Source organism: Cibotium barometz, chromosome 35, assembly GCF_041138505.1.
Source record: "Cibotium barometz isolate CiBa-2024 chromosome 35, ASM4113850v1, whole genome shotgun sequence".
Taxonomy (NCBI): Eukaryota; Viridiplantae; Streptophyta; class Polypodiopsida; order Cyatheales; family Cibotiaceae; genus Cibotium; species Cibotium barometz.
The window spans coordinates 17,124,367-17,134,022 of NC_141080.1; positions in this window are offsets into that span (position 1 = coordinate 17,124,367).

The following is a 9,656-nucleotide window of genomic DNA, read 5'->3' on the forward strand; positions in this document are numbered from 1 at the left end:
GTCGGGCGAACTTCTTCGTGAAAGGGGAGAAAGTAGAAAAGGGCGGGCGATTCAACACATCCATGTCTTCAACTAAATGTAAGTTTTTGGGGCTAATCTTTTACATTCTTTTATATACAAAATAGCCCACCCACTTTTTTAATTGCTTTAAATTCGCCTTTGGGCTATAATTCGCCCTTAAAATTTACCCTGATCATAATACACAATGATGTTAAATAATGGACCATCTTTTAATACGATTGCCTGTATTCATTGCAATTGATTATGAAATATATTTTTCAAGTGACACATATATACCAAATCACACCTAAAGTTGGTTGTTCAACCCATTTTGGGACATAGTTCATTGGACTAGTCAGTACAATGCTCCATGCACTCATGTCCTGGAAATTTATGTGGTAATGTTTTTTTTCCTATTTTATATGTATGTGTGCATATGGCCAGGTGTGTGTGAGGGAGTGGATGTCCATGAGTGCAAACAAACGGCTCGTGAAATGACATCAACTTTTGTCATTATTGGTGGTAATAATTTTTTAGAGGCACCTCCTCCACCCGTGATTACATTCAGATCATCACAAAAAACAAGGGAGAAGATATTCATTAATGAAGGAAAGTTAATACCAAGGAACCAACTCCAAAAAATCATTCTCAAGCAACCAAATAACGAGTAGCAAATATTTTATTGAGTTTTTTTTAAAATATATATGATCACTATAAATGAATTTGCGGTGATATTTATATGTGTTTGAAAATAAATGTTTGTAGAGTAAGGGCTCTTTGTGTGAATGCACAAATATATACATGTGTGTGTGAGGGTGTGTACATCAATCAAAAATCTTTCAAAAATATATAAATACGTTGGTCTCTACTCCCAAGGTCTTGGGTTCAAGTCTTGGGGCCTTGTTAGGTACCTACCCTTGGACGGGTTGATTACAAGCATGTACGATGGGTTCGCCAGCACTCATCCCGGCGGGGCCGCTTCCACCTCATGGAGGCTGGGTGTGTGTGTTTCTAAAATTTCCAGTACCTTCGAAAAAATAATAAATAAATAAATAAATAAATAAATAAATAAATATAAATATTTAATGAGCTTTACAATTAAACTAATAAAAACTCTTCAACCAAAAAAAGCTTTTAACAAGCTATACAAGTACAAAATCTCGAAAGCTTAAAAGTAAATAAAAAAAGCTCTTTAAGTATATCATAATAGATATTTAAACTTAAAACTTAAATAGCTATGTAAGAGTAAAGGTTAAACTATTAAGCCTTAAAGGTTAGATAACTATTAAAGCTTTTAGCGTAAAAAGCTATTAAACCTTAAAGGTTAGATAACTATTAAAGCTAAAAGCTTAAATAGCTATTGAAGCTTTTCAACCTTAAATTAAACAACTATTTAATAGTTTTAATAGCTATTTAAGCTTTTAAAGCTTAAATAGCCATTTAAGCTTAAAACGCTTTAATATCTATAATAGCTTAAATAGTTTTTTGTTAAAACAGTGGAATATATTAAAAGAAAATGTGGTTACAAGATCCCATGCGGAAGGTCCATGGGGAGACACTACGAACTGATGAACCCTTCAGAAAAAGGGAAAAAACTCTGAAACTATGAAGATAAATGCAGCAAAACAGAAACTGTGCTAAACAATATCATGATGAACAGCTCGGCCAGCTAGCACCAGTAAAGGTTAAGACCTTCAGAAAAAAGGAACAACTCAGAAACTTCTATAGCAACACTGTAGCAGTACAACTCTGATGAACCGGTTCAGAAGACTAATCATGATGAATAGTCTGAAGCACTCGGCAGTGGCCAGCCAGCCCCAGTTGGAGCTTGATTGTCTTCTATTCCAGGAGAGAGGATGGTAAAACATCATGAGCAGAAGATTGAGACCATGAGGGCTTAAGGGACCCCACAGAAGCTTTCCGATGCCTGGACGTAGTACTCGGAGTTCTGTAGCCTTCTTTGACATTCCAGATGCAGTCCTTGTATCATGGATTCCTTTGTTTGGCAATGCGAGGAGCCATGGAATCTCTTCCATTTCCTCCAAGGTAGGTCTTGGCAACGGTCCACCTCCATAGGAACACCACTCGGCTGAAGTGGATTAGCTTGAGTACACTGTCAAGAAAAAGATAAAAGTGGTGATTAGTTTTAATTTCATACAGCGCTTCATTACGTTGCTTCCATACATGCCAAAGAAATAGAATTCTGACGGACTGCCACATTAAGGGGTCCAGAGAGTGGCATTCTCCTAGGAGGACTTCTTTCCAACTCAGAGGGATGTTCCTAATTTTCTTAAAGGCCTTGTTCAAAACATCCAAGAATTGTCTAGTGTCTGGGGAAGAGAAGAAGAGATGGGGGATAGTTTCCAGCTTGGTATTACAGCGGGGACAAAGACCGTTCCCATGCCCAAACTTCAGAGCCTTATCAAGGGTCCAGGTCGCTTTGTGCATGACCAGCCAGGCCAAAATGGCGTGTTTTCTTTCTTGAGCGAAGGCCCAAATAAGCTTGAAGCGGAAGGCCCAATGATGTTTGTTCCAGGCCAAGGACCATCTCTTGTTTAGCTTAAGAATCAGATTTTTTGCATGAAAAGTGTTAGGTAACTTGACAAGGTTACTGGAGCCGCCCCATCGGATGGCTTTAGAAAAGGTTATACAGTCACAAATCAGCCCTGGGGGAATGGAAACCTTAAGAGCATTACACCTTGGAAATGCAAACTCAACTCCACCACGGGGGACAAGATGAATTTATTGCTGATTTGTTCCCTGTTTAACATGCCAGTTGAGTCACATAAGTCACCCCAAATCTTTATACCAGCTTTGAAACAAGCAAGACTGATCTGGACCTGTTCATTGGAGATCGGAGACACGAGGTGCCCAAACCACACAGAGTCAGCTGCATAAGCATACCTACCTCTCTTAGTATAGGTTTGGAAATAGAAGAGCTTTTTGTATTTCATCCAAGACTCCCACATCCTACAGCACAGTTTGCTGCCTATGGGGGAGAGATAGGCCTTTGAGAACAACACTTCATTGAGAGAGAAACCCTTCCAAGATCTTTTACCTTTGAGCCAAAATTTATTAATATCCCTTTTGAGCAAGTCTGCCCAAACATCATTAGACAAGATGGCTCTTTGCACCCATTTACCTGCAAGCTTCTCAGCAAGCAACCCAATGATGATGCCAAGACCCCCTTGCTCTTTTTCCAAGCAATAGGCCTGAAAGGCTACTTTGCTGATCCTCTTCCTTTCCAGAGACCCCCCCCACAGATAATTACCCATGATAGAGTTAAGGGATTGGAGTTGGGTCTCAGAGGGTCTCTAACAGGCCAGGAAGTAAACAACAAAGGGGATGATGAAGTGATTGAGGACAAAGGCTCTTGATGCCACCCCGGTGTTAATGTGACTCCATTTCTTGAGTTTATCAAGCACATAGTCCCACCTTTGTTTGGAAGAGATGTTAAAGCCCATGGGGATTCCTAGAAGCCTAAACACAACACCATCCGGGATAATCTTACAACCAGCGGACAGGATCGAGGGAGGGGGCACACCTTCGAACACTCTGAAGCTGGTCTTGGAGTGGTTTATTTGCGAGCCACTGGCAAGGCAGAAGGTTTCCAGGCAGGTCATGAAGTGGCCAACAGTCTGCACTTCATTCCGGAGCAGCACATTCGTGTCATCAGCAAAAAGCTGCAGGCATAAAGGATCAGCCCTGTTGGGGATCTCAATACCCTTGATATTATTGTTAGTTATCTCCTTGTTAACAAGCCACCCCAGAGCATCCGCAACAATAGCAAAAAGAAGAGGGGACAGGGGACAACCTTGCCTTATAGATTTCCTCAGAGGAAAGGCATCAGTATGAGAGACCCATTGACAGCCACCTTGGAAGAAGCATTCCCCAGCAAGGTTTGGACATACTTGATGAATTTCCTATTGAGGCCAATATCTTGAAGGGATTGGAAGAGGAAAGACCAGTCTATTCTATCATAGGCTTTATCAAAGTCTATTTTGAGGAAGATGTAGTTCTGGCCAGAGTTTTCAGCATGCTCCATACCCTCCCAAAGACTAATGATAGCATCAAGAATATACCTTCCCTTTATAAAGCCCTTTTGCTCCTTGAGGATCCACTCATCCATATAGGGGTTGATCTTGCTAGTCAGGATATGAGCAAAAACTTTGTAAAGGGACGAGAGACATGTTATGGGTCTCCAGTTACCTAGATCTTCTTTCTCATCCTTTTTGTGAATCAGCTTGATAACCCCCATATTGGTCTTTTCAGCTAAACCTCCCTTCGTCATGGCTTCTCTCCAGATGTTAAGGATGTGAGGGGTCAGTTCGTCATTGAAAACAAGAAAGAATTCGTTTGGAATCCTTCACCCGGAGATTTGCATTTTTTGAGATGAGAGATAGCCTCCTTGACCTCCTTTTCAATGAAGGGGGAGTCAAGCTTAAGGGCTAAAGAGGGGTTAACAACCTTTCTCCTAATGCTGGCAATTTTGGCCCTAGCAGCAGAAACTTCGTGAGAGGGAGGGAGGGCTGTGGAGAACAAGTTAAAAAAGTGGTCCTTAATAACCTGCAAGTTTTCCACATCATCTAAAGCAAGGTGACCATTGGGCTTCTTGACCATAGGAATGAGATCTCTACCTTTTTTCCTTTTAAGGAGAGCAAACATCTTAGGGTGAGGAGTATCAATTTTCCCAGCCCAAACCTCTCTGTACCACAATCTAGTGGCCTTAGCAGCCAACAACTCCTCAAGTTTGAGTTGATTCTTTAGCTCAATCAAAGAGTGGTTTACAACACAATTTTTAGACAGATAAATGTCTTGAATCTGGTTCCTGATCTGAACTCTACAATTCAGACGGATTGTAGAAACTTTCAGCTTATACTCCTTGCAGATAGAATGAACCTTGTTAACCAGACATTCCCATCCTTTGGATGGGGAAACGAACTGATTGAAGGCATCAGCAATGGAGGCTTTGATCATCTGTTGGATACACGGGAGACGGAAGAGGGAGGGGTCAAGATGGGGCCATCCAGCCCTACCTTTGGCCTGGCCTAAAGAAAGATTACAGATCAGAGGGATGTGATCTGAGATGGTTAGAGAGGAGTCAGTGGTAACTTTGGTTTTTAAGAACATATCAATCAAGCTCCCCGAGGCATAAAGTCTGTCCAATCTGGCAGCTCTGTGATAGAAGCCTTTGTGATTGTTAGACCAAGAGAATCCAGTTTTCATAGAAAGGTCGAAGAGGTCTTTCTCCCGCTTTAACACATCCCATTTAACCTTTTCATAACCACTAATGGTACTGCCCAGAAGTCTACTTCTGTCCACCTGGGCCTCTACCATGTTAAAGTCACCAATGAGCAAGATGGGTCCCACAACCTGAGTGATAGACTGCCAGGTAGCAGCTCTCAAGCTGGCCAAGCAGGGGGGCATACACAGGCACCAAAGTGAAGTTGAAAGGGTTACCCATCCTAACAGTGGTCCAACAGTGGTTAACATCAGACCAAGCATCTAAAATGGCATGCTCCCACTTCATGTGGATGCCAATCGCAGCCCCACCTTTCCCAGAGTGATGATTGGTAAAAAACCATCGAGCATTCCTAGAGATTTTTTGAAGGTTCATGTGCAGCTAAGGACCCCCGATTTTGAGCTCTTGAAGACTGAGAAGGTCAAATTCAAAAGTTAAGTCCCTTAACCACATATTGATGGCCACAGCCCTTTCCGGGTTCGTGAGCCCCTTACAGTTGAAAGAGAGAAGGTTAAGAGAATTCATTTTTTACTTGTTTTTGACGGTTTCCCTGCAGACACGGAGGTTCTTAGGACATCTTGGCTTTTTTTCTTTTTCCTCTTCATTTTCAAACCCATAAGAAGGGGAGAGAAGTCCTCCTCCTCGTGCTGTTTCATTGGTGAGAGGGACATCCTCTTCATCAAAGCAGCATCTTCTTCATCCAGTTGGGCTTTGAAAACTTCATCAATACGCTGAGTTTTGTCAATGAAATCCTCATCTGATTCCATAGGGGAATCAAGATCTTGACTAACGAAGACACGGTCCTTGTTGGGGACCCTTCCCGGGGATGGTTGATCAGCCCCTATAAGGGCTGAGCTACTAGCCTCTTTGGCCTGAAATTGCATTTCTAGACCGTCTTGCACCTCAGCTAGGAGGGGGGCATATCTGTTGGCTGGGATATGCCAATTAGATTTATTGTTTTTAGCCTTGGACACATGTTTTCTCTGGGACAGGACAAAAGCCTCCTCTTTGGCTGGGGTTTTATCATTAGTAGCTGGTTGATGGAGATCAGGGCAGTCCCTGATAAGATGCCCTTGCTTATTGCAATTAAAATAGGCGTTCGGGAGGTTCTTATAGGTCAGTGTTTGCTCATAAATAATCTGGCCCTCTCTGTTTTTCAAGGGAACTTTCTCTTTGAGGGGTTTGGCGGTGTCAACCTCAATAAGCATTTGGTGCGCCCATTGAGGATTAACAACTTGAAAAGGTTTTTGTCCTAGAACCTTACCTACAGAGCCCCCTATCCTCTTAGCCCATATTGAATACTTGGTTGGCATATCTGTAAATTCCACCCAGACAGGGATTTTGGTGGGTTTGGGTCCTTTGGGATCAAATGAATCATACCATCTAAAAAAAGAAAGGGGGGTGTTTCTGATTATCCACTGTCCGCTGTTGATAACAGAAGAGGCACTTACCTGGTCTTCAAACAGGAACATATAGTAAGCATTAGGAAGATGTTGAACAGAGGCTACTTTAATTCCTTTCTGTTCCCAATTCGATTTAATCCAGAATTTCAGGGTGTCAACAGGTGGTCTCGCACCATGACAGAGACCTATCAGGGCGTGTGAAGATAGATGGTCCTGCCATGCTGCCAATTCCTCTCATCGTCAACATCAAAATCACCAATTTTTTTCTCAAAGGTTGGGTTCTGTGAGACAGATTAATCAGTGGATTATCAACAGATTTAGGGGGAAGAGATGGAACAACATGACCTGATAACACCCGAGGGTTTGACGGCAGACGAACAGCTTCCACGAAAGAAGTCGGGGGACCCGAGCGAGCATGACCAAAATGACCCTGTGGGGGGCCGTCGAGAAGGGACCCCCGAGTTCCATCAGCTTCACACAGGCCTCTCGGTCCGTTATGATGACGAAGGAGAGGAGTAGAAGCCTTGGGCATGGTGAGCGAACCACCCAGGGGCCTTGATGGCACTTGATGCAGGACCAGAGACGGAAGAACAGCTCCTTCACGTGCAGAATGCGAGGATGATGAGGCTCCAGCAAGCACAACGTCTTGCAGAGACATCTTAGAACAGCGTTCCCCCCTCTCGGGGGGAGGAGGAAGAGCGAAGGGATGTTCAGCAGGCAGGACGGAAGGGGAAAGCCGGGCAGGGGCGATGGAGGCTTAGCATGCAGAGAGAAGGCGCATGGACGACACCTGGTCGCACGCAGTGGCTACGCGTCGTTCATGCAACGGTCACAATTCCGTCCCGAAAAAAGTCTATGCCTGCACCTTTTCACCATCATTAGCTTTCGCTTCTTAAATAGTTTTTTTACCCATAGTCTGCATGGTTTACTTTTTGCACTTCTCTCAAAAAGTAAACCATGCAGACTATGGGTAAAAAAACTTATTTTGCCCTAACTTCTTTTTGCAAACGTTGGTGTTCTGTTCGCTTCTTCCTGTGCTCACCATGCCCTGCAAACAAAAGCCCCCCACGACCAGTTCTTGTTATTATTATTTTGCTCTGCGTAGGAGCCCATGCCGGCGCGGCCTTCTGAGAGTAGGAAACAAATTTTCCAAAATCATTTTGATATTTGGAAAAAAACATGTTCTTTTTGGAAATCAATCTCTGTTTGCTGCAATTATCTATCGAAATGTTTCTTTTTCTTTTTGCTATGTGTAGGAGAGGCTGCGCTGGTGCGGCTTCTCATATGACATAAATCTCTGATAATTCATAAGTTAATTCAAATAATTTCTTTTTTTTGCTATTCGTAGGAGGCCGCGCGGCCTCCTGAGAGAGGGGAAAAAACATGTTCTAAATCTCTGAAATCATTTGAAAATTTGAAAAATTCCATCTGTCGCCCCAATTAGCCATCGATTTTTTTATTTTTTATTTTTTATTTTTTTTGCTAGAGGTTAAAAAAAACAAGTTCTCATATGAAATAAATCTCTGCATATTCATAATGTAATTTATATATATATATATATATATATTTGCTACATGTAGGAGGCGCGCGAGAGGGGGAAAAAAATATGTTTTCATTTGAAATAAATCTCAGAATATTCAAAAGGTAATTGAAATAATTTATTTTTTTTGCTATATATAGGAGGCCGCGTTTGGATATATTCAAAAGGTAATTGAAATAATTTATTTTTTTTGCTATATATAGGAGTAGGAAAAAAAACATATATAATTACTACAGCGCATGAGTTCCACTTTTTTTTGCTATGCGTAGGAGGCCACTTTTTTTTGCTATGCGTCGGCCCCTTGAAGGGGAGTTTAATTTTTGTTTAAGATTGAATAGCTCAAATAGATATTTAAGCTTAAAAAGCTTTAATAGCTTGGTTTGACAACCATTGCATTGAATTGCTGGTTCTAGCTAAAACAAGCTTAAAGCTATTCTACAACAAACAAGAAAACCAAGAATTAAATTTACTTTATCTTCTTTTTTTTTTATAGCAGGTACAGGAAATTTTGTAGAAATACTCACACACACCCCCAACCCCCGTATGGTGGAAGGCACCCCCCTCGGGTATGGCACAAGCCGGGGCCGAGGCCTCATGTGGTATCATCTCCCTTCGGAGATTTATAAGTCCAAAGTTACTTTATCTTCTTCGGTAGCTTGCTACGTCGCTTTTGTTGGGCTTTTGATTTTGAGCCTTGATGATGTCTGAAATGTTCCTAGAGGAAGGGTGATTGCCTGTTCTACTAAGTCCATTTCTTATGTTTTCCATATAATGTTAAGTATATTGATGGCAATTTGATGTGAGCAAAAGTTCTCCCTTTTGAAATTTTTTATGCTCGCTATATTGAAAAGTACGAGCTTTTTTGAAAATTACATGAGGTGTGTTTGGTAATCAAATACAAATGTTGATGCTCTGATGTTTGTGTTTCATGCAATAAGATTGGAATGCTTTGATGTTTATTTACTTGATAAGTATCCCTTGTTACAGTTCAATTTTGAATTTAAAAAGTTTTTTATACTTGAATTGTGTCTATCATCCAGGGGAGCTGGAGGCAAGTGTGGCAGAAAGGGAAGAGGAGCAAGGAATATAGACCAAGATCATCTGTCCTTAGAGAGTTTTGAGGAGATTAGTAGAGTGGTTGAGATAGATTTGGCCATCGCCAGCATCAAAGAGGCCAAGAATGTGACCCTCTATGCCGAACTCGCCTTTGCCAAGACGGAGATCAACAAGTAGCAATCCGGCAACAAGGAAACCTCATGCAAACAATCTTCCAGGGTTGTTATTACTACATGCAGATCCTAACTACCGCCATTGTGGCAGCCAACCTACGTGAGCCCTGATCTTGGAGGAGGATGGACACCGATCTGCACAGTAGCATTCCTTGAACAATCAGCCCCTCCCTAACCTCACCCTGGCTCCACCCGGCTTGAACAATATGAACCCACTTGCTCCTCTTGGCAATGATGATGAT